General features: G+C 45.2%; 1 protein-coding gene across 1 annotated transcript in view; it reads right to left on the bottom strand.

Moving 5' to 3' along the window:
- Nucleotides 1-13594, bottom strand: part of LOC134348654 (dehydrogenase/reductase SDR family member 9-like) — a 35642-nt gene extending 22048 nt beyond the window's left edge. The window contains exon 1 of the mRNA XM_063052392.1: nucleotides 13286-13594. The gene's annotated coding sequence lies outside the window, so the exon portion shown is untranslated. The remainder of the gene's footprint in view (nucleotides 1-13285) is intronic.
- Between the last annotated feature and the right edge of the window lie 12074 nt (nucleotides 13595-25668).

Consider the following 25668-nt stretch of genomic DNA (forward strand, 5'->3'; position numbering starts at 1 on the left):
GGGTAGCCTCCAACCTGATGGCATGAACATCGACTTCTCTAACTTCTGCTAAGGCCCCACCTCCCCCTCGTACCCCATCTGATACTTATTTTTATGCACACATTCTTTGTCTCACACTCCTTTTTCTCCCTCTGTCCCTCTGAATATACCTCTTGCCCATCCTCTGGGTACCCCCCGACCCTTGTCTTTCTTCCGGGTCCTCCTGTCCCATGATCCTCTCGTATCCTCTTTTGCCTATCACCTGTCCAGCTCTTGGCTCCATCCCTCCCCATCCTGTCTTCTCCCACCATTTTGAACAGTAGCTAGAACAGGATCAATGAAAGATCAACTGGAGTGCAGAAGATAACAAACTCAGCAAGTGCAAATGTAAATAAATAGGCAATAAATACTGGGATCATGTGATGAAGAGTCTTTAAAAGTTAGTCCATAGATTAGAAACAGAGAATTTCTACAGCACAATACAGGCCCTTCAGCCCACAAAGCTGTGCCGAACATGTCCTTACCTTAGAAATTACCTCGGGTTACCTATAGCCCTCTGTTTTTCTGAGCTCCATGTACCTGTCCAGGAGTCTCTTAAAAGACCCTATCATATCCACCTCCATCACCTTTGCTGGCAGCCCATTCCACGCACTCAGCACCCTCTGTGTAAAAAATTTACCCCTGACATCTCCTCTGTACCTACTTCCAAGCACCTCAAAACTGCTTCAGCCATGGGAAAAAGCCTCTGACTATCCGCATAATCAATACCTCTCATCGTCATATACACCTCTATCAAGTCACCTCTCATCCTCCGTTGCACCAATGAAAAAGGGCCGAGTTCACTCAACCGATTGTCATACGGCATGCTCCCCAATCCAGGCAACATCCTTGTAAATCTCCTCTGCACCCTTTCTATCTGCAGTTTGTACATTCCCCTCACTGTGACGGCATGAGTTTCCTTCGGGTGTTCCAGTTTCCTCCCACAGTGCAAAGACGTATTGGTTGGTAGGTTAATTAGTCATTGTAAATTGTTCCGTGATTGGGCTAGGATTGAATCGGCGGTTGCTGGGCAGTGCGGCTCAAAGTGTCATGGTCCGGTCCGTGAACTCCGCATTCCGGTTCACGGTCCGGTCCTTCGATCCGTTTCCCATTGTTCTGTAGGGTGCTCTAATTAAGGCACATGATTCCTGTTTGGGCAGACACATGACTATCTCGAGAGAATAGGGCTTGGCCGCTGGATTGTTTCTGTATAAACCCCCTGTCTGAATCCCTTTTCTGCCCCTTTCTCCTGACTATCGACCTGTGGCTCTGACATCAATTGCTATGAAGTGCTTTGAGCGATTGGTTATGGCACACATCAACTACAGCCTACTGGTCAACCTCGATGCTTTGCAATTCGCCTACTGGACCAACAGGTCAATGGCAGATGCCATCTCTCTGGCCCTACATTCCTGCTTAGAACACCTGGAGAGTAAAGACGCATAAGTAAGGCTCCTTTTCATTGACAACAGCTCTGCCTTTAATACCATCATTCCAAATAAACTGATTCCTAAGCTCCAGAACCTGGGCCTTAGCACTCCAATCTGCAGCTGGGTATTCAACATCCTCACAGACAGGACCCAGGCTGTAAAAATAGGGGACAAGCTCTCTTCTACAATCGTGCTGAACACAGGTGCCCCACAAGACTCTGTACTCAGCCCCCTGCTGTACTCAGTATACACCCACTGCACAGCCAAGTTTCCATCAAACTCAGTATATAAGTTTGCAGATGACACCACAATTGTTGGCCGTATCTCGGGTAATGATGAGTTTGAGTTGTTACGTACCCTGTAACTGGGTTGCCAAACCAGCAGAAATGGATCACTCAGTTGGAGTCTGGATGACTAGAACTAAGAAAGTTTTATTAAAGAAACAAGCAACACAGTACTCTAATCAAAGGGATAATGAATGCAACAGTTCAGCAATGATAAACATACATGTACACAGAATTCAGGATCAATCAAGCTCTATCGTTGTCTAGGGACAAATGACCAGTTTCAAAGTGACACAAACTTCAGTTCAATTTAGTTCAGTTCGCAGTAATCGTTGCAATGGCGATGGACAGTGGGGGGGGGGAGGAGAGAGAGCAAAACGAATGAATATTCAACACAGCTTCCACACACAGACCTTCGCAGTCAGCTTTCGGGCAAGTCCTTTGTGATGTCATCTGAGGTCACCGACCGTGACCCCTCCATTTCCAGATACGATCGTTTCCCTGCGCTGAACCTGACACCCAGGCAAGGGTGGACACACACCAGTTTCCTGCCGATCGTGCCTTTCCACGCTGTGCGTTTTATGGCTTGATCCCGCGATCAGCTGTCCAAAAGCTTCCCACCGACTTGTGAGAGGCGCACCGCTTCCAGGGTCCCGTTACCTCATGTGCCGTGTGTGTGCTGCCTTAGCGAACCTGTCCCTTTTTGTCCCCCTGCTGGGGTATCGCCTGTCCATCACTTCAAACAGTTCAGGGTTCAAAGGGGGAGCTGCTCTAGACAGCTCTCTCTCCCGTCCCTTCATTACACATCTCCAAATGCTGCTCCATTGTCTTCCTTATCTCTCTCTCTCCCGAAGACAGGTGGCAGACCAACTGCTGATCACACAGGACAGCTAACATCTATGTGTATTCTTGTCACACTTCCCCCCTTTAAGGATTTTTACCGGGGGGTAAAAAGTACAAACATGAATACATTATTTGATACACACACAAATATACATCTTTATCAGCTATTTGGCTCACAAAGCGAGTTTGAAGTTGTCAACACCTTGACAGACAGTCAGCCATCACATTTTCTGTTCCTTTTATATGTTATTAATAATCCCTTGGACGAGGCTCCAACTCAGCAAACTTCATCGTGGCCAAAAATACTGATGAATTGCGATCAATGTAACCTCTCATTTGGTTTTGTCCCGGACCACAATAACAAGGTTCGTCCCATTTCGACCTAGTTTTCTCTCGCAAGGGCTTAGTAGGAGGGGCAGGGGTAGTGACCGCAGAGTTATTGCAAAACTTCCTACAGTACCCCACCTTCTCCAAGAGCCTTCTGAGGGCCCTCTTATCTGTCGGGGTGGGGAGGTCAGCGATAGCCTGCACTGTAGCTTGCATCGCTGCCAGCTGCCCCTGTGTCACCACAATTCCCAGATAAGTGACCTTCGTGTGGCCGAACTCATTTTTTTCAAGGTTCACTATCAAGCTGGCTTCAGACAGCTGTATTAAATTGCCAATACACACCTCTGTGTTCGTCAGCCCATTTAGTCACTGATTTACTCATTCTATATGGTTTTGCTTACTGGGCTGACCAGTTCTTTGCATCGCCTCGGGACAATCAAACACATGGGTGCGAGTCGTTTAATTACTTCTCCTAAAGAGTCGCTTTGTTCAGGGATTAAGGGAGAGACCTTATCAGCAGACCTGGCCAAAACAATAGCCTTCTCCCATCTGGTCGATACCACACTCATCTTTTCAAAATGGTTTTTCTCTCTTATCGGGGGGACCCTGGCTTCATTGATTTCCACGCTAACCCCGACTAGGTTTGTTAGCATATCAAAAGCCTGTGACCGTCTCAGTTCGCGTCGGCCATAATCAATAACATCCTCCCCCCCTGGGCAGCCGGTAAACCTCTTTCATGATTCCACCAACTGTTTCCTCCAGCACTGTAAAATGTCCACCGGGGGGTACCTTGTGGGCCAGGTTAAAAATCTCATCCTCATAACTCTTTTGCACCACCCTCCATTCCTCATCTGCGGGTACTGTACTTGGTTTCCCTTTCTTCCTTAGCACTTCCTCCTCCGCACAATAGCCTACTGGTTCCCTTGTTAAGTCTGTGTCAGAGAGAGCGGTCTCTGCCAAAACCATCAGCCCCTCGTCTCGCTCCTGTGCCTGCACAAATTCCTTCCTGGCTAATGCTAAGTCTGTCTCAGCTCCCTCACTACCTCTTGTCTCCCTACACTCCTTCTTTTCATTTTCTACCCCCTTCTCGTACAAGGTTGGCAGAAACGTCTCAGCTGAATTTACTACCGCAGTCCTGTGATGAACCTGTGAGTCCATGGGCGGGGCCTCAATGCTGGCAGGCTGACCTGTCAATCTCACGACTGGGAACACGATTCCCCCGGCGATGTCATTACCGAGCAAGACTTCCACACCTTTCATCGGTAATTTGGACCTCACCCCGATCGTGACTAGTCCAGAGACCAGGTTGCTTTGTAAGTGTATCTGGTGCAAAGGGACTGACTCTGTCCCTTCCCCAACACCTTTGACCTTTACCTCCCCAGTCTGGGTCTCTGAGCTAAACTCTAATATACTCTTCAGTATCAGTGACTGACACGCTCCCGTGTCTCTCCAGATCCGCACTGGAACTGGTTTTAACCCCTCCTTCACTGACACCAATCCGGCCGAGATAAACTTCTCACGCCCTTCCTGAACATTGGCAGACCTGTCCTTCCCTAGCGGTTCGTTTACCAGCTCAATACAGCCAGTCAAAATCGCTGTTTTCCCTTTTCCCGTCTCCTTCTTTGGGGCAAAGCACCTGGACGCGAAGTGTCCAACTTGCCCGCAATTATAACAGACAACCCCAGGAGACTTCCTACCAGACTGCTCCCGGTCTACCTTATCCTTCTCACTAGTCCCCGGCTTACTTTCTGACTTTTCCGGCAGACTCTCCCCACCGTCCTGACTACCCTTCTGGTAGCCTTTACTCGGGGCAAGCTTCATTTTATGCGTCAACGCATACTCATCCGCTAACTTAGCAGTTGCGGCTGACGTGGCTGCCTCTTTCTCATCTAGGTAGGGTCTCATACCCTCAGGGACACAACCTTTAAACTGCTCAATCAGGATCAGCTGCAGCAGTCTGTCATAATCCCCCTCTACCCCCTTCGAGGCGCACCAATGCTCACAATATGTCTGCATCTCACGGGCAAACTCTAGATACGTGCGGTCCCACTGCTTCCTCGCATTCCGGAACCTCTGCCGGTATGCCTCCGGGACCAACTCATAAATCCTGAGGATGGCCTCTTTCACCACCTCATACCTCTGGGCATCTTCCGCGGACAAGGCTGAGTAAGCTTCTTGGGCTTTCCCTTTCAGTACACTCTGAAGCAAAACAACCCACTTATCCCTCGGCCAGTCCTGACTTACAGCCACTTTTTCGAAATGGAGAAAGTACTGATCCACGTCGGTATCGTCAAATGGGGGAACCAGCCTAACCTCCTGGGTCACCCAGAACCCTCCACCTTGGTTCGGCACGAGCCCCTGCTCTGCCCTTATCTTTAACTTCTCCAGCTCGAATTCCCTTTCCCTCTGTTTCTCCTCTCGCTCCAGCTGTCTCTCTCTTTCTCTCTCCTGCCTTTCTAACTCTTTCTCTTTCTCCCGCCTTTCTAACTGCTTCTCTTCGTGTTCTAACTGCCGTACCCGGAACTCGTGCTCGAGTCTCAGTTTTTCAAGCTGTACCTGTACCGCGTCTCCAGCAGGTTTTTCAAGAGACACCACCCCCAGCTCGCCTTGGGGAAACATACCTTTAGATACATAGTGCTCTACGATAGCTCTGTGTATCTCCTCTCTCCTCATTGTCGACTTCCCCTTAGCAAGATTCAACAGTTTGGCCACAGCTACCAATTCCGATTTCCTGGCATCCTCTAATGCCTCCAAGGTCGGCGCCTTTATAAATTCCTCAGCCTCCATTTCTGCTGTTTGTCTTTTCTTTCTTTCGGGAATTTCGACCCAATCAATTTAATCCATCCCAAATTTAGCGTTCAAAATCGCGGACGACAACCCCACTTATGTTACGTACCCCGTAATTGGGTTGCCAAACCAGCAGAAATGGATCACTCATTTGGAGTCTGGATGACTAGAACTAAGAAAGTTTTATTAAAGAAACAAGCAACACAGTACTCCAATCAAAGGGATAATGAATGCAACAGTTCAGCAATGATAAACATACATGTACACAGAATTCAGGATCAATCAAGCTCTATCATTGTCTAGGGGCAAATGACCAGTTTCAAAGTGACACAAAGTTCAGTTCAATTTAGTTCAGTTTGCAGTAATCGTTGCCATGGTGATGGACAGTGGGGGCGGGGAGGAGAGAGCAAAACGAATGAATATTCAACACAGCTTCCACACACAGACCTTCGCAGTCAGCTGTCGGGCAAGTCCTTTGTGATGTCATCTGAGGTCACCAACCGTGACCCCTCCGTTTCCAGATACGATCGTTTCCCTGCGCTGAACCTGGCACCCAGGCAAGGGTGGACACACACCAGGTTCCCGCCGATCGTGCCTTTCCATGCTGTGTGTTTTATGGCTTGATCCTGCAGTCAGCTGTCTAAAAGCTTCCCACCGACTTGTGAGAGGCGCACCGCTTCCAGGGTCCCGTTACCTCGGGTGTCGTGTGTGTGCTGCCTTAGCGAACCTGTCCCTTTTTATCCCCCTGCTGGGATATTGCCTGTCCATCACTTCAAACAGTTCAGGGTTCAAAGCGGGAGCCGCTCTAGACAACTCTCTCTCCCGTCCCTTCATTACACATCTCCAATTGCTGCTCCATTGTCTCCCTTATCTCTCTCTCTCCCGAAGACAGGTGACAGACCAACTGCTGATCACACAGGACAGCTAACATCTATGTGTATTCTTGTCACAGAGTACAGAGAGGAAATTAAGAACCTGGTGGCATGGTGCGAAGACAATAACCTATCCCTCAACGTCAGCAAGACGAAGGAATTGGCTGTTGACTTCAGAAGGAGTAGCGGACCGCACGACCCCATTTACATCAATGGTGCACTTGTGAAACAGGTCAAAAGCTTTAAGTTCCTTGGGGTCAATATCACAAATGACCTGACTTGGTCCAACCACGTAGAGTTCACTGCCAAGAAGGCCCACCAGCACCTTTACTTCCTGAGAAAGCTAAAGAAATTTGGCCCGTCCCCTAAAACCCTCACTAATTTTTATAGATGCACCATAGAAAGCATTCTTCTAGGGTGCACCACAACCTGGTATGGAAGTTGTCCTGTCCAAGACCGGAAGAAGCTGCAGAAGATGGTGAACACAGCGCAGCACATCACACAAACCAATCTTCTGTCCTTGGAGTCACTTTACACCGCACGCTGTCGGAGCAGTGCTGACAGGATAATCAAGGACACGACCCACCCAGCCAACACACTTTTCATCCCTCTTCCCTCCGGGAGAAGGCTCAGGAGCCTGAAGACTTGTACGGCCAGATTTGGGAACAGTTTCTTTCCAACCGTGATAAGACTGCTGAACGGATCCTGACCCGGGTCTGGGCCGTACCCTCCAAATATCCGGACCTGACTCTCGGTTTTTTCCACTACCTTACTTTCCCTTTTCCATTTTCTATTTATGATTTACAATTAAAATTTTTACTATTTACTATCGATTTGTACTCCAGGGAGCGCAAAGTGTGATATCAAATATTGCTATGATGATTGTACGCTCTAGTATCAATTGTTTGGTGACAATGAAGTAAGGTAAAGCCTTGCCCTGAAACCAGTGTCTGAAGCCTCGCCTTACCCCGCCTGTAAACTTTGCCTGCACTGCTGTCAAGTTCAACTGTCGGAGCAAGATAAGGAACTGTCTATCTTTGTTTTGAACTGTCTCTGTGTCCATGCCTTCACAAGATAGGTCCGGCCATTTGCCGCTACCTAGTGTTGGGAACCATCTCGTCGTGTTCAGCATTCTGTGTATGAGTCCCAGCCCTACGTCCCGTTCCCAAGGAGGGGTCCTGGCTCTGTGTTCCATGTTCCTGTCTCTGAAGTCCAAGACTCTGTGTTGCTGTGCTCTCGACCAAAGCTCTGTGTTCCTGTCTTCCCCAAGACCAAGGCTCTGTGTTCTGCGTTCCTGTCGTTCCAAGTCCAAGATTCTGAGGTTCCTTTCATCCCAAGTCCGAGGCTTGGCTGTTCCTGAGTACCAAGTCAAGGCTTCGTATTCTCATCCCGTCCATGTGGCGCCTCGTCCTGTGCAGGAGCTGCCTCGTCTAGTCCTGTCTCCCAGGACCACGTCATGTCTTCACCTAGTTCCGGAGTCTAAGCCCGAGTCAAGACCCAGGTTCTGGTCCTTGTCCATTCTCTGGCCCAGAGTCCGAACCCAAGCCTCATCACGTCCTCGCCTCGAGGAACCCAAGCCTCGTCACGTCCTCACCTCAGGGAATCCAAGCCTCATCACGTCCTCGCCTCGAGGAACCCAAGCCTTATCACGTCCTCACCTCGAGGCACCCAAGCCTCATCACATCCTGTAGCAACGTCATGTCCTCGCTTAGTTCCGGGGTCCGAGCCTGAGTCAAGACCCAGGTTCTGGGCCCTTGTCCAGTCTCTGGCTCGGGGTCGAAGCCTAGGCTCCTAGTTCCCAGTTCCTAGTCCTGGTCCCGCTTTCCCAGCCAATGTCCTAGCCCAAGTCTGTGTTCTTGTCCCAGCTCCTAGTCTGCGTCCAGTCACGTCCCTAACTCTAGTCTCTAATCCTGTCCAGTTCCTAGTACTTTAGTGTCTGTGTCTTGCATTTGGGTCCGCACCCAGCGCCGCACCAGATGACACAAAGGGCCGGAAGGGCCTCTTGCGCGCTGGATCTCAATAAGTAGAGAAAAATAACTTTTTGATATTAATTTGACTGATAGAGGGCAGGATTCCATTTGAGTCAAAGGATAAGAATACTCTGTTGCAATATTCACTCTATTGATACCCAGAAGGATTGATTTAGGAATCACAAAGGGATCAGTCATGTTCTTATTAACTGACAAAGCAGGTAAGAGTGGTTGACTTGCATTCTCCTGCTCCTGTGACATATATTTTATTCGTGATTTAAAATAACAGATTAAACTTGGAGTAGTTTTATCAATAAAAGTATATATTTAAGGTGTCAAACATAAAGTGCTGGAGAAACTCAGCAGGACAGGCAGCATCTCTGGACATGAATAAACAGTTGACGTTTTGGGCCAAGACACTTCTTTGGGACTGGAATGATGAGGAAGACACCAGAATAAAAAGGTGGGGAGGGGAAGGTGAAAGGAAACCAGGTGGGTAGGAACGTTTTTACATCATCTCTATTCAGAAAATGCTGTGATGTCTTCGGCCTGTGGGATTACTTCAATATCTTTGGATTTTGTAGTTTTATCTTATAATACAAAAAGAAAAAATGTAAACATTTCTGAGGATTAATTTGGAGAAGTAACAGTATAAACCAGTATTGCAACAGAAAACATTTATCAATCTTTTATTCCTAATCCCAGAACCTTTTATTTTCAAATAAATGGCTACTTTGATTATGCGAACAGGGTATATCTTCATCGCACATTAAACTTTCTATCATCAGCAGTTTGGTAAGAGACCATTGAATATAGGTTTCACTTTTTTAATATTTCAGAAATAACTCCAGTGTGCTCATGTTATTTATTATATGCAATTAGCCACATTGATTTTATCAAATTCCTTCGGAGAGCAAGTTCAGTAGTTTGCACATTTAGAATTGCCTTTCTAAACTTGAAATCAGTGGCATAAACTCAACCTTCAGATTTCCACAAATTTCAACCTTGATTATAAGTCAGCTTCACCTATTGCAAAATTATTGACATAATCTCTCAAAAATTGATAAATATAAACACATTTATAACATTACATACCTCATACTTATACACATCCAGTGCAAAGAAATAAATTAAAAGCTCAGCATTAAAAAAGACATCGCAGACAAAAACCAAAAATGATAAATGTTGGCAGATCATATAAGCAAAAAGGTACTGGTTTGCACTAATTATTTAATGGGATTCTAGTACCTAAATATATCTGAAATATCCTAATATTCTGGCTCTGTATAAAAATATATTGTGTCAGAGAGAAAGCAATCACTGTCCTCCACGCTTCTGAATCCTTTTTGACGAGAGTGGCTGTATCTTTGAAAGTATTCTCTGTTGGACTGAAGGCTAAAGGCTTATGTTTTTCTGATTGCATTTAGTATGCTTCTGCAGTGGGTAAATTACTGGACCAGTACCCAGGGTTCACTTTAACCCATTTGATTGTAAGACTACGAGCATGATACCATTTCACAGATCAGATTTGCAGAGTAATATCTTGGCATTCATATGATGCAGTCAGTGGTAATTTCATCCATAACAGGGGAATATTGAGAGCATCCTGAAAAGCTGCATCTCCATTGGTATGGGAGAAGCAGAGCATTGGACTGGAAATCCCTATAAAGATCAGTGAGAACAGCCCAGAGAATCATAGGAGTCTCCCTACCATCCATCGGGGACACTTATCAGGAGTGTCCAATACACAGGGCCCTTACTATTTTTAAGGATCCCACTCATCCATTCAGCATCCTCTTTGACTTCCCACCATTGATGCATAACGACAAGAACAGTCAGGATGGGAAACGGTTTCTTCCCTCAATCCGTGAGGTTTCTGAACGCCCTGCCATATCGCATTCAAAGTGTCACCGGTTAACTTATACTGTACCTACAATATTTACTTTATATACTTCACTTTGTTTATCTATGCATAATTCATTTGTAGATTTAACTCTTACTTCCCTGAGTGAGTGCGTGTTATGAGTACTACTGTACTTTACACCCTGGTCCAGAGAAACGTTATCTCATTTGATGGTGTGCATATATATAGTTAAATGACAAACTTGACTAGACTTGATATTGGATTTCTGTTTGTACACATCCTGCATGCCACTGTCGTGGCATGTATGCAGTTGTATGTGTTTGGCAATGCATAAAGTGAACAAAATATTTCTGTAATCATTTTGAACTATACTATTCTATATGATACTGTGTTGAACTTCTATAGATGTGTAGTGCAGAGCATACTGACAAGCCGAACCACAGCCTGGTATGGAAACACCAATGCCCTTGAATGGAAAATCCTACAAAAATTAATGGAAGCGGCTCAGTCCAGCACGGGTAAAGCCCTCCCCACCATTGAGCACATCTACATGAAACGATGTCGCAAGGAAACAGCATCCATCTTCAGGGACCCCCACCACCTAGGTCACGCTCTCTTCTCACTGCTGCCATCAGGAAGAAGGTACAGGAACCTCATGATTCACACCACCATGTCCAGGAACAGTTCCTACCCCTCAAACATCAGGCTCTTGAATCAAAGGGGATAATTTCACTCAAATTCTCTGTCCCATCATTGAAATCTTCCCACAACCAAAAGGTTCCACATCTCATGTTCTTGATATTTATTGCGTATTTATTTATTAGTATTGTTTCCTCTTTTTTCACTTGCACAGTTTGTTGTCTTCTGCACTCTGGATGAACGCCCAAGTTTTGCAGTCTTTCACTGATTCCATTATGTTATTTTTTGATAGATATATTGAGTATGCCCGCAAGGAAATGAATCTCAAGAGTTGTATATGGTGACATATGTGTACTTTGAAAATAAAACTTGCTTTTCACTTTGAACTAGGATTATTGTGTACAGTTCTGATAATCACATATGAGCAAGAGACTAATCTCAAGGAAGTTCAGGTAAGATGCATAAAGGTTTTTCCAGGACTGGAGGGTTTGGTTATAACGAGAAAACAGGGGTGGGGGAGGCTAGGTCTGTTTTCCCTCAAGCGAAGGAGGCTCTGGGGTGACTTTATGGAGATTATTAAAATTTAGGAGAGTGCCTGCTGGCCACTGAGGGAGTAACAGCTTTTTACTGCTGCTCCTAACTTATTTACCTCTCTTTCCAACCTTTTGAAATACTATTGTTAGACGGGATATTATTTTAATATGACTACTAAAGCAGCTTTGGAAGCTATTACAAGTTCAATTCAAAAGCTTACTGGGGAGTTTCAACAGTTTAGAAAAGAAATCAGCGCTGAAATTAAACAAATAGGTACGAAATTGAAGATATTCAAGCTATTGTAACCGAACATGATAAGAAGATAAAGGAACATAAAGATGTTATTACTTTACTGGACGGGAGAATGGATGATATGCAAAAGCTGTATGAAAAACAATTTAAGACCAACGAAATGATGAGACAGAAGATTATTGATTTGGAAAACAGAAGTAGGAGGAACAACTTACGAATCTTGGGACTTAAAGAACAAATGGAAGGAGATAATCCTAAAGAATTCTTTGCAAATCTTTTGATGGAATTATTTCCTGATATTATGAAGTCTCGGCTTTTGATTGACTGTGCTCACAGGTAACATATCTATGGATTAGTTTCAAAATCTAAACCAGGATCAGTCATAATATGTTTCCATAATTTCAAATGAAGGATCGGCTGATTCGTGCTGCCTGTGGAAAAGGAATGATTGACTACCAAGATCAGAAGATAAGTATTGTTCAAGATTTTTCATCAGAGGTTAAGGCAGAACGTGCTAAGTTCAAAAAAGTTATGACAGAGTTCTACAGTCAAAATTTTAAACCCTCTCTTCATTCTTCCACTCATGGACTTTGACCATGACTGTTCTTAGCAACTTTTTTTCACAGAACTGTTTTGCCATTGTGTTATTCTGAGCAGTGTCCTGACAAGATGGGTGAGCCCAGCCATTATCAATACTCTAGAGACTGTCTGCCTGGTATCAGTGGTTGCATAACCAGGACTTGTAATATGTGCTACCTGCTCATATGACTACCCACCACCTGCTCCTAGGGATTCACGTGACCCTGATTTGCGAGGGGGTGGGTGTGGTTAACCAGGTGCTACTCCTTGCCCAAGGCTGAACTGCGGGCTAGTGGAGGGAAGGAGAACCCTACACCTCCTTTGGTAGAGAACTATCTCCACCCTGTCACCCATAGCTTGTAGCTTACTTGATAAATAGTTTCTGAAGTGACATATGTGGGATGCAATGCTTTTCTTAAGGCAGCTTATGATGTCCGTAGGATTAGAAACTGGACCATTCTGCTCATATATATGACTGTCTAGATTCCAATTCTGATCAGACTAATCTAATGCCCTGGTTCACATCGTTACTGCTGTGCTGTAGGTATTTCATTTAGCAGATTTGTGAGAGCAGTCTGTTCTGCTGTCAGCCTGTTTGGGTTATTGTTGAAGATAAGGAATGATGAATGTCACGTACCCCGTGACGGGGATAATGAAACCAGCAGAAATAGAAACCACCTTGGAGTCTCGTATTGCTATAAACAACTAATATTTATTAATAACCACGCAATACAGTAAATATCAATGTAGATTAATCAAACAGGTTAGCAATGATTTTATATATATAAGTAAGTAAATCAGTAAGTGTGAGTTCTAAGTTCTAAGTTCATAGATATATGAAAAACCAAGCTTCTTTAAGTCTAGGGGTAAAAAGATACAGTCTTACGATGTTGAGTAAAGTTCAGTTCAGTTCAGTTCGTGGTATTCAGTTGAGTAGTGATGGAGAGAGAGCGAGAGAGTGAGTTGAGTCTTCAGGTGAGCTGATGCCATCGATCTCCTCGTCGTCCTCCGAAATCCTTTACAAGTCACCGATGTGACTTTAACCGGGGGACCGGTCTTCCTGTGGTAGAGCTATCACCCAGGCGAGGGTGGACACACAGACAACTTCCCACCAGTCAACCCCTTCTCCTCAAACTGGAATAGCAATTTGGATCGATCCACCCGATTGATCCTCCAAAACCCACTTTCTCTGCAGGCACAACAATGCTCATTCAGTGTCCAGATCATGTGTCTGAGGTCTGTATCATCTGACCTCCTATTTATCTCACCAGGCTGAACATCACCTGTCATTCAAAGAGTCCCTCCCTCCTTTGTCTGCAAAGAAATGCAAACAGGCAACAAGTCCTTGAAAGTAACATCAATAATGTCCTGTCGGTTAGCATAGCAACCTTTGAGCTGCTGGGTGCTGTCTCCAAACCCAACTCAGTAGAAAACCAACGTTACTTCCAATGCCTTAAAGTGACAGTCCAACCATTAATTTTCGTCTCTCTCTCCTTTCCAAACAAACCATCAATGATGAATGTCTCTCTCTGTCTCTCTTCATACAGTTAGTAGGGGCACTCCTGGATCCCCTCACATGAGGAATGTGTGTCATCCAATTAGGATGCCGGAACAGGGGGGCAAAGTCTTTTTGGTGAGGGACACGACAGTTGGTCTCGGAGGTTTTGTTCGGTGGGAGATGAAGAGAAAAGATGCTGGGGAGGACCAGTCATAGGATACGGACCAGTGGGAGACCGTCTGTTCGAGATGGATTGTGAGCGACATTTGAAAGGTGGTGTGAGCTTTCATTCAAACCAACAACCCAGCGCGAGTGACCGAGAAGTTCAAGATGAGCTCCAACTTGTGCACATTTGACTGCTTAATTAAAATAGACCCTTTTCTTTTTGTTTTTCTTTACTAATGCTTAAATTAAGATTCATAAACATAATTCCTTTATTCATATGCAGTGTACTATCTGTTATTTCATGGCACTAATTTGTTACAGGGTAGAAAATTACACAGCATTCACACAAATGGGGGTTTCGGATGGGAGAGCCACCTCAATCTCATGAGTTTGGCTGGACTGGAGAGTATATTCCATAAACTTACGCAGCTAAAGGAAGCAGTGGGGTTTCATTGTGGGGGCTCATCCGGGATCAATTTCATTGGATGCTGTGTAATTGCCCTGTACATTGATCCAGTGAGTTGTGTGTTTAAGCCTGTGTTAAACTATTGTCCAGTAAAGTGATTATGATACATGGTTAAGGATGCTGCAGGGTTTGAGTGGTGGTGCAAACTCACGGGGTTTCCCGTAACGACTGTGTGGGTATTGAGTGGGGTAGACAGTCATATCCCCAACAAATTGTTACTACAAACTTTAAATACCATTAAAGCATTATGATCATGGAGCGGAGGTTTGACAAATTGGTCGGCAAAGACTTTGTTTCAGTTCAGACTAGCGCTGACATAATGTCAGTGGAACAGCCTGGTACAATTGGGTCCCGTGAGAGGTTGGTGGGGGCACGGGCTGTCCATGCTTTCTGGGAGGAGAGGAGTGTAGGCAAGCCTGTTGAATGGGAAGCTAAGTTTCCCTTAGCCGTGGCCGGAGTCCTCAAAGACAAGTTGCTCTCATTTCTGCGGACCGAGGGGAAGGAGTGATCTGATTCTGGAGGTCTAATGTGTCTTCCAGTGAGGGGTGAGCGTTTTGAGTTTGTATCAGCCCTTAGCTCTCTGGCAAATAGATGGCCAAGTGCACAGGCAAGGGGTCCATGTTATCAAAAGCTGAGAATGTCCTCAGGAGTGAGCCCCAGGGTACCTGAATAGAGAGACCCAGTAAGGGAACAGCCAGGCATCCCGGGAGGGGGGGGAGCGGGGGAGGGGGGAAGAAGTTCCCAGGAATATATCAAGGAACACTCTAAAGCAAACTCCCTATTCCTGAAGACTTAGTGGGGTCAAGCTCCTGTGTGTCGCTACAGATTGAGGCTGGAGTCATACTTGACAGCGGTTCCCAGGTTACTCTGTACTGTTCAGTTAACAACCAGTATTTGACACATTGACCATTGACGCCGCTCAACGTGCTGGACATTTGGGAATACGACACATTGACCATTGACGCCACTCAATGCGCCAGACATTTGGGGTCTTAATATGGATGAGTATCCAGACGATGGTTACTTGTCGTTGAAACTGGAGTTTTCAGAGGCAGACAGGGAGTAGCTGAGGTCCTTGATACTTTAGTGTTGGTTTGTCTGGACCCAGTCGAGAACGATGAAGTTTCAATTCTTGTGGGGATGAATACTGGTATTGTGAGGAGGCTAGTGGGATCCTGCAAGGAGAAAGTTGGATAGAACTTTGTGAAAACATTGTCCATTCACCCTGTGTTCCAGGCTGCATTTGAGGAAGTGCGTGACTGCAGTGGGCTGCATGATGAGCATAAACGAGGGACTGTGTGGTACACCCAGTCCAAATCGGTTTTGTTACAGCCGGGGAAAGTAGTGAGAGTGATGGGAATCCCCAAATTTCCCAGAATGCCTGACGCTGAGGCCCTCTTGGCAGATGCTCCTGAAGACCACAAACAGGAGTCATGCTTACCTGCTGGGGTACTGGTGAGGCCCGAGCTGCAGAAGTCCTCGGTTGTACAGGTGAAAAATGGAAGCTGGAAAATGTCTTTTCAATGGACGAGTTTGATGTGGGTTGTTCCAAGAGCTCTTGCCACACCATCCAGGTGACAGAGGACGCCCAGATCAGAGAAAGGTCGCAGCGACTGGCAGCTGCAGAGGTGGAGGACATTCGGCCGTATCTGCGGAAGCTGAAGGAATCTAGGGTCATCACTGAGTCCAGAAGCCCTTATGAGTCTCCAATAGTGGTGGCCACGAACAAGAATGGACAAGTATGGATGTGTGTGGACGATTTTACTCTGAGCAGGTGTACAATCCCCAACCAGTATACAGTCCCGAGAATCGACGATGCGCTGGTCTGCCTGAGTGGTTCGAAGTGGTTCAGTGTGCTGGACTTGAGGAGTGGGTGTTATCAGATCCACATGAATGAGCTGACAAAGAGACAATGGCATTCATACGTTCACTGGGATTCTTTCAGTTCAATAGGATACCCCAGATATATCGAGGGCCCCGACAATTTTCCAACATGTCATGGAGAAAATGGTGGGGAATATCGACTTGCTTGAGGTATTGGTGTACCTGAATGATCTCATACTGTTAGGGTCCACCTTGAAGAATCATGAAGAGAGGCTACTGAAGTTGCTGGGCTGTCTGAAAGCTGAAAGTCTAAAACTTTTCCTGGACAAGTGCCAGTTCTGCAAGACATCTGTCAACTATGTTGAACACATAGTCTCACATAATGGAGTATCAACGGATCCATCTAAGATAGAGCTGGTGACTGCATGGCCAAGGCCCCAGACTGTGAGTGCCTTGCACTCGTTCCTTGGGTTCTGTGGGAACCACCGGAGTTTCATGAAGGAATACTCTAAAGTGAGTCACCCTTTAAGTCAGCCTCTGAGCGGTTACCCTCCCTTGAGGAAGAGGAGACAAAAGGAGAAGATAGTAAGGATTATCCTAGCCCTTCGTGGCCTTTTGGAGCGAGATGGGATGTGAAATGTGGAAGAGGACTTTCAGTTACTGAAGGAGCTGCTGATGAAAGTGCCTGTGCTGGCTTTTGCAGAACCCCCAGTTGCCATAAGTATTGCGTACAGATGCCAGCAGAGAAGGTTGAGGGGGTGTTCTTTATCAGGATTGGGGCACAGGGTTGAGACCTGTCACATTTGTCAGCCAGAGTCTGTCACCCTCTGAGTGAAACTACCCCACGCACAAATTGAAGTTCTGCCATTGAAATGGGTTGTAGTGAATAAGGTAAGTGACTATCTATATGGTGCCAGGTTTGAGGTGAGGATGGCAAAACTGGATGTTACAGGCCATTGGCGTTTGGCGGCGTTGTCTGCCTATGATTTCCTACTGAAGTACCGGCTGGGGAGTCGGAACATTAATGCCGATGCTCTGTCCTGACGTGCACGTGAAAAGCTGGACAGGGACGGAGAGTGGGAGAGCGTTCCTGCCCCAGGAGGGAAAGCCATGTGCCAGTTTTCCATCACGGGGAAGGCAGAGGAAAGGCAAGGACAGAATCGAGCGGTAGATCATTTGGGAGTTTTTGATGGTGCCATCCCACAAGCTTACTGTAACCTGACTGCTCTGAAGACAAAGCCATTGCCGGAATTGAGCCCTGGGGAGGTGGCAGCCACTCAGCGAGATGACCCGTGTATTGGTACTGAGTGGTGAGCAGTTGTGAAAGCGGACATGGCCCAAGCAGACAAGGTGAAACATTCTGCGGTGTCTCTACTACTGAGAGAATGGCCCAGATTAGAGTTGAGGAACCAGAACCTATACCGGGTCATGTCGCTCCAGATCGGCCTCGGCGTTCCCAGCTGGTCCTGCCTGAGAAGCATCGGAGGATTGTGTTGACGTCACTTCATGATGATTCCCATCATTTGGGGGTTGAAAAGACCTATGGATCGTTCAGAGACCGGTTTCACTGGCCCTGAATGAAGCCGGAGGTCGAAAAATTTAATTGTGATGTATTTTGCTCTTGTCCTATGGAGATGAAAAATTCCTTTTTAAAGCAATTTTAACTTCCTTTTCCTAAGATGACTTGGTGGTTTATAATTTAGAAGCAATCAACAAGAATTTAAGACTGGCATTCCCAAACTGGGGCCCAGAGACTCCCTCAGTTAATGGTAAGGGGCAACGGTTTAAAAACGTTTGGGAAACTCTGATTCAAGAGGATTTAAAAGAAAAATAAGCAGGAAACTAAAATAATTTACCAAGGAAGTCAGAAATGTTGAAAGCTCTTTCATCGTAAGAGGCTTCTAGGAATGTACAGGCAATGGTGGGACCAGTGACAAGCCAGGGCAAGACAAAGAATCAATAGATAGATAGATAGATAGACATACTTTATTGATCCCGAGGGAAATTGAGTTTTGTTACAGCTGCACCAACCAAGAACGGAGCATAAATATAGCAATACAAAAGCCACAAACAATCAAACAACGATATGCAAACTATGCCAGATGGAAATAAGTCCAGGACCAGCCTATCGGCTCAGGGTGTCTGACCCTCCACAGGAGGAGCTGCAAAGTTCGATGGCCACAGGCAGGAACGACCTCCCATGACGCCCAGTGTTGTATCTCGGTGGTTATGGCCGGAGTCCAACAGCAAAAAGTTCAATATCCGGGCTACAAACACGTTCCTCGATCGTAATATGACCAGTATTGCACCATCCGTTGTTAACCAGAACAGCAAGCCCCCAACTCCTTTACGCTTACCGCTCTCAGTGCACTTCTGGTCAGCCCGAGCGGTCTGGAAGCCCTCCATGGAAAAGTTTTGGTCGGGTATGTCCTTGTGCAGCCACGTTTCAGTAAAACACATGACACTGCTCTCCCGAAATATTCTCTGACTCCTGGCTAGCGCCGTCAACTCAACCATTTTATTACCCACCGAACTCCTCTTCTCCATAAGTCTCTGTTGTCTCGACCCGGTCCTCTTTCCTTGCCTTTGTGATCCCCCTCTGCATCCTCTGTGTGTTTTCCTCCAGATTTCAGCAGGGGTGTCCGCCGCTCTGCTCGCTAAACCGGCCGGCATAAGCGCAATGTAACAGGGATGAACATAAAGAGGGTGATGTGACAACTATCAGCAATTGCACAAGGTTTATTCAGTGATGTTCCTGGTTACAAAAACATACTTAGGACGAATCCAGGGAATCACAAGTGAAAGCATCAGTAAATTGTACTGAAGCAGAATAAACCAGAAATAAAACTTGTAACAAATTTTAAAAATATGAACTAAAAATAGAAAGTACTGGAAACATTCAATAGGACAGGCAGCTTCTGTGCAAAGGGAACCAAAGGTAACATTTCAGATCTGTGCCCTTTTATCCTTAGAGGCTGCAGAAGGCCAGGTATATCAGATAGGTAGATAGATAGGCTGTGCTGTCTTTATTCTGTTCATGTGTAAGTGAAGATGGGCAGCACGGTAAGCATACAGTACTGTGCAAAACTCTGAAGACACATGTATCGGGTGCCCAAGGCTTTTGCACGGTACTGTAGTTATTTTATTTATTGCACTGCAATGCTGCTGAAAGAAGAAACAATTTTCCTGACATAATTGACAGACGACAAACCTGATTCTGCTATGGGTCTATATTGTATACCGAGAGTGGGAAGGGGCAGGGAGAGGGGAATCATGGTTGGGTAAAGGGAAAGGAAGAGTGGAGAGACACCAGAGAGACACGCTGTAATGATCAATAAACCAATTGTTTGGATTCAAATGACATTGCTTGGAGTCTCTGGGCTGGTGTGTCTGCACCTGCCCCTGACAGTCCTTCTCTTCCACTGGTCCCATACATACCTCCCGTGGCGCTCCACCCTCATCATTCCCAACTAACATAAGAACATAAGAAATAGGAGCAGGAGTGGGCCATCCGGCCCATCGAGCATGCCCCGCCATTCAATAAGATCATAGCTGATCTATCTGTAAAGTCAGCTCCATCTACCTGCCTTTTCCCCAGAACCCTTAACTCCCCTACTATGTAAAAACCTATCTAACTGTTTCTTAAGTATATTTAGTGAAGAAGCCTCAACTGCTTCCCTGGGCAGAAAATTCCACAGATTCACCATTCTCTGGGAAAAACAGTTTCTTCTTATCTCCGTCCTAAATCTACTCCCTTGAATTTTGAGGCAATGTCCCCAGTTCTAGTCTCGCCTACCAATGGAAAGAACTTTCATACTTCTATGTTGTCTATCCCTTTCAAAATTTTGTATGTTTCTATAAGATCCTCTCTCATTCTTCTGAACTCCAGAGAGCATAGTCCCAGGCCACTCAATCTCTCCTCATAGGTTAACCCCTTCATCCCTGGAATCAACCTGGTGAACCTCCTCTGCACTGCCTCCAAAGCCAGTATATCCTTCCTCAAGTATGGAGAGCAGAACTGCACACAGTACTCCAGGTGCGGCCTCACCAGTACCCTGTATAGTTGCAGCGTGACCTCCCTGCTCTTGAATTCAATCCCTCTAGCAATGAAGGCCAACATTCCGTTTGCCTTCTTAATAACCTGTTGCACCTGCAAGCCAACTTTTTGCGATTCATGCACAAGCGCTCCCAAGTCCCTCTGCACAACAGCATGCTGCAATCGTTCACCATTTAAATAATAATCTGCTCTTCTATTATTCCTTCCAAAGTGGATGATCTCGCATTTACCAACATTGTATTCCATCTGCCAGACCTTGGCCCACTCACTTAACCTATCTATATCCCTCTGCAGACTCTCCACATCCTCTGTACAATTTGCTTTTCCACTCAGTTTAGTGTCATCAGCAAATTTTACTGTGCTACACTCAGTCCCCTCTTCCAGATCATCAATGTAAATGGTAAACATCTGCGGGCATAGCACCGACCCCTGCGGCACCCCACTCACCACTGACTGCCAACCGGAGAAACACCCATTTATACCAACTCTCTCCCTTCTATTGATTAACCAATCTACTATCCATGCCAATACATTTCCTCTGACTCCATGCATCCGTATCTTATTTATAAAACTCTTGTGTGGCACCTTATCGAACGCCTTCTGGAAATCCAAGTATATGACATCCACCTGTTCCCCTCTATCCACTGCACTCACTATATCCTCAAAGAACTCCAGTAAGGTTGTCAAACAGGACCTGCCTTTTCTGAATCCATGCTGCGTCTGTCTAATGGAAGCACTTCTTTCTAAATGTTTCGCTATTTCTTCCTTAATGACAGCTTCAAGCATTTTCCTGGCTACAGACGCTAAGCTAACTGGTCTATAGTTGCCCGTCTTCTGCCTACATCCTTTTTTAAAAAGTGGCGAGACATTTGCTATCTTCCAGTCTGCTAGGACCTGCTCAGAGTCTAGAGAGTTTTGATAAATGATTACCAACGCATCTACCATAACCTCCGCCAATTCCCTCAGCACCCTGGGATGCATCCCATCAGGACCAGGGGACTTATCTACCTTCAGGCCCTTTAGTTTGCTCATCACTATCTCTTTAGTGACTGTGATTTTATCGAGGTCCTCACCTCCCATTTCATCCATAACATCCTTCTTTGGCATACTAGGTGTGTCCTCCACTGTGAATACCAACACAAAGTAGTCGTTCACTGCCTCAGCCATTTCCTTATCACCCAATAACAATTTCCCCTTCTCATCTTCCAACGGACCTACATTGACTTTAGCCACGCTCTTCTGCTTTATACATTTATAAAAACTTTTGCTATCTGTTTTTTTATTTTGTGCTAATTTACTTCCATACTCTATCTTCCCTTTCCTTATTGCTTGTTTAGTTGTTCTCTGTTGCTTTTTAAAGTTTTCCCAATTCTCCTGTCTCCCACTACTCTTTGCGACTTTGTACACATGACCTTTTATTTGATACAACCTTTTATTTCCTTAATTATCCAAGGCTGGCTCTCCCCACACTCACTGTCCTTCCTTTTGATTTACAACTTAGTTTACACTTTTTATTGTTTTACAAGATTGAATGACAGTAGATTTAAATTGGGCTTTTTTGGCACTGGGCAACAGAAAAGACTCTTTTGTGTCAAAGTGAAAACAAATTGGTCTAAATTTATTACAATTATTAAAAACAAAATAATTGATTGCACCCCTCAAGTCAGAATTTAGTCCATCCAATTCCAGCCTCGAGTCTGTGTGGATAGGTCTCTATCTGCATTGCACATCTGGACACTGCAATTATTCCCCAATCTTCTTTATAAAACTGTTCAAGCTCTGTCAGATTGCAGGGAAATTGTGAGTGAACAGTCCTTTTCAAGAACAACCACAAATTGTCAATTGGACTGAGGTCTGGACTCTGACTTGGCCACTCCAGGAAATTAACTTAGTTGTTTTTAAACCATTCCTGTGTAGCTTTGCCTTTATGCTCGGGGTCATTGTCTTGCTGGGAAACATATCTTCTCCCAAGTCGCAGTTCTCTTGCAGACTGCATCAGGTTTCCCTCCAGGATTTCCCTGTATTTACTGCATTCATTTTACCCTTTACTTTCACCAGCCTTCCCGGGCCTGCTGCAGTGAAGCATCTCCACAGCATGATGCAGCCACCACCATGCTTCACGGTAGGGATGGTGTGTTTTTGATGATGTGCGGTGTTTGGCTTACCCCGAATATATCGCTTAGTCTGATTGCCAAAAAACTCAATTTTGGTTTCATCAGCCAATAGCACCTTCTTCCAGCAGACTTCAGAGTCTCCCACATGACTCCATACAAACTCTAGCCAAGATTTTGTGAGTTTTTTTCAACAGTGGCTTTCTCTTTACCACTTTCCCATAAAGCTGTGACTGGTGAAGCACCCAGGCAACGGTTGTATGTGCAGTTTCACCCATCTCAGGCACTGAAGCTTGTAACTCCTCCAGAGCTCCCGTAGGTCTCTTGGTGGCCTCCCTCACTGGTCCCCTTCTTGCTCAGTCACTCAGTTTTTGAGGATGGCCTGCTCTCGGCAGATTTACAGCTGTGTCATATTCTTTCCATTTCCTGATGATTGACTAAACTGTACTCTAAGGGATATTAAGTGACTTTCAAATGTTCTCGTATCCATCTCCTGACTTGTACTTTTCAATAATATTTTTGTGGATTTGCTTGGAGTGTTCCTTTTGTCTTCGTGGTGTTGTTTTTACCAGGATACTGAATATGAGGGGTGATTGATAAGTTCGTGGCCTAAGGTAGAAGGAGTCAATATTAGAAAACCTAGCACATTTATTTTTCAACATAGTCCCCTCCTACATTTACACACTTAGTCCAGTGGTCGTGGAGCATACGGATCCCTTCTTTGTAGAAGTAGCGTCTTGGACCTCCAGAAAGTGGTCCACAGCAGGGGTGATTGATAAGTTTGTGGCCTAAAGTGGAAGGAGATGAGTTATTAACTTCAAACTTTCTGCATAATCACACAAAGAGTTGAATTGCACGTGTCTATAACGAGAGTAGTATAACTCATTTCCTTCTACCTTAGGCCATGAACTTATCAATCACCCCTGCCGTGGGCACTTTCTACAGGTCCAAGATCCGTATGCTCCACGACCGCTGGACTAAGTGTGTAAATGTAGGAGGGGACTATGTTGAAAAATAAATGTGCCAGTTTTCTAAAATTGACTCCTTCTACCTTAGGCCATGAACCTATCAATCACCCGTCGTATATTTGCAATCCAGTTTGTGTTTGTATTGGTACAGTGTAATTAATTTAGATCACCTTGTAGAGATTTGTTTTCACTTTGACACAAAAGAGTCTTTTACTGTTGATCGGTGACAGGTGGAGGGGCAGGTTCTTCTGAGGAAGATGAGAGGCTACCGAAGGATTTGGACAGATTTAAGAGAATGGACAAAGAAGTGGCAGATTGGATTGTGTTGGGAAGTGTATGGTCATTCACTTTGGTAGGAGACTCTTTTCTAAATGGAGAAAAAATACAAAAATCAAAGGCAGAAAGGGACTTGGGGGTCCTCAGTCAGGATGCCCCAGAGGTTAATTTGCAGGTTGAGTCTTCGGTGAGGAAGGCAAATGTTATGTTCGCATTCATTTCAAGAGGACTAGAATATAAAAGCAAGGATGTAATGTTGAGGCTTTATGAAGCATTGGTGAGGCCTTATTTGGAGTTGGGTAGTTTTGGGTACCTTATCTAGGAAAGGAGGTGCTGACACTGGAGAGGGTTCAAAGGAGATTTACAAAAGTGATTCAAGGATTGAACGACTTGTCATAGGAATTCACTGGAATTCAGAAGAATGAGGGCTGACGGAATTGAAGCCTATTGAATGTCGAAAGGCCTAGATAGAGCGGATGTGGAGAGTACATTTCCTATGGTGGAAGAGCCTATGACCAGAGGACACAGCTCAGAATAGTGAGGAGTCCTTTTGGAATTGAGATAAGGAGGAATTTCCTTAGCCTGAGAGTGGTGAATCTGTGGAATTCCTTGCAACAGACGTTTGTGGAGATCAAGTCATTGGGTATATTTAAGGCCTAGGTTGATAGTTTCTTGATTGGTCAGGGCATGATGGGATACGGCGAGAAGGCAGAAGACTGGGCCTTAGAAGGAAAATGGATCAGCCATGATGAAATGGTGGAGCAGACTCGATTGGCCAAATGTGCCTAATTCTGCTCCTATACCTTATGGTCTTCAGTCTTATACGCCAGTGATATTAAATCTGATTCTGATTCTGAAATACAAAGTCTAGTATTAGCTCTTCCTTGTTGGACTGTCTACATTCTGTTTCAAGAAATACTCCTGGATGCCTATAATATATTGTATCTCATCTATGCCTTTGGTCAATTAAACTATTTCTCCCTCCTCTCCATATCCCAGCCTTCTGTGTATTTTATGTTATCACTATCCACTCTCTGCATTGCGTTCTCTCTCCTCACAACCTATACCAATGTGTTTCTCTCCACACTGACTCTCCCGCTTTCTGCTTTTCCTGACCAACAGTTGCCTTTTCTTTTCATATCCCTGAACTCTTCAGTATGTCAGATGTTTAAACATTTATTTTCATCTTGTTCTCTAAAAGATGAGGTGGATACTCTCATTGAACTTTGGATTTGTTTCTGTTTTCATTTGTTTTTGGATCATGTCTCTCCATCCATCACAGACCCTTATTGTGCTTATTAACAGTGGCATTATAATGATTTACTGGAGATGAATTACAAGCCATCAGTGGATGTGGGATCAATGTGATCTCTAGTGAAATTGTTCTGACCAAGTATTTTAATGTTGAACGTTTAATTTTGAATGTGTATAAGATGATGAGAGGCATTTATCGTGTGGATAGTCAGAAGCTTTTTCCCAGGGCTGAAATGGCTAGCATGAGAGGGCACAGGTTTAAGGTGCTTGGAAGTAGGTACAGAGGAGATGTCAGGGGTAAATTTTTTACACAGAGAATCCTGAGTGTGTGGAATGGGCTGCCGGCAACAGTGGTGAAGGTGGATACGATAGGGTCCTTTAAGAGACTCCTGGACAGGTATATGGAGCTCAGAAAAATAGAGGGCTATGGGTAACCCTAGGTAATTTCTCAGGTAAGGACATGTTCGGCACAGTAATGTGGGCCAAAGGGCCTCTATTGTACTGCAGGTTTTTCTATGTTTAATTTTGCATATTATTTTGAATGTTGAAAGTGTTGTTAATTGACCGTTCATTCCTTTTCCATAGATGCTGCCTGTCCTGCAGAGTTCCTCCAGCATTTTGTGTGTGCTACTCTGGATATCCATCATCTG

The sequence above is a fragment of the Mobula hypostoma genome, chromosome 6 (assembly GCF_963921235.1).
Source record: "Mobula hypostoma chromosome 6, sMobHyp1.1, whole genome shotgun sequence".
NCBI classification, from domain to species: domain Eukaryota; kingdom Metazoa; phylum Chordata; class Chondrichthyes; order Myliobatiformes; family Myliobatidae; genus Mobula; species Mobula hypostoma.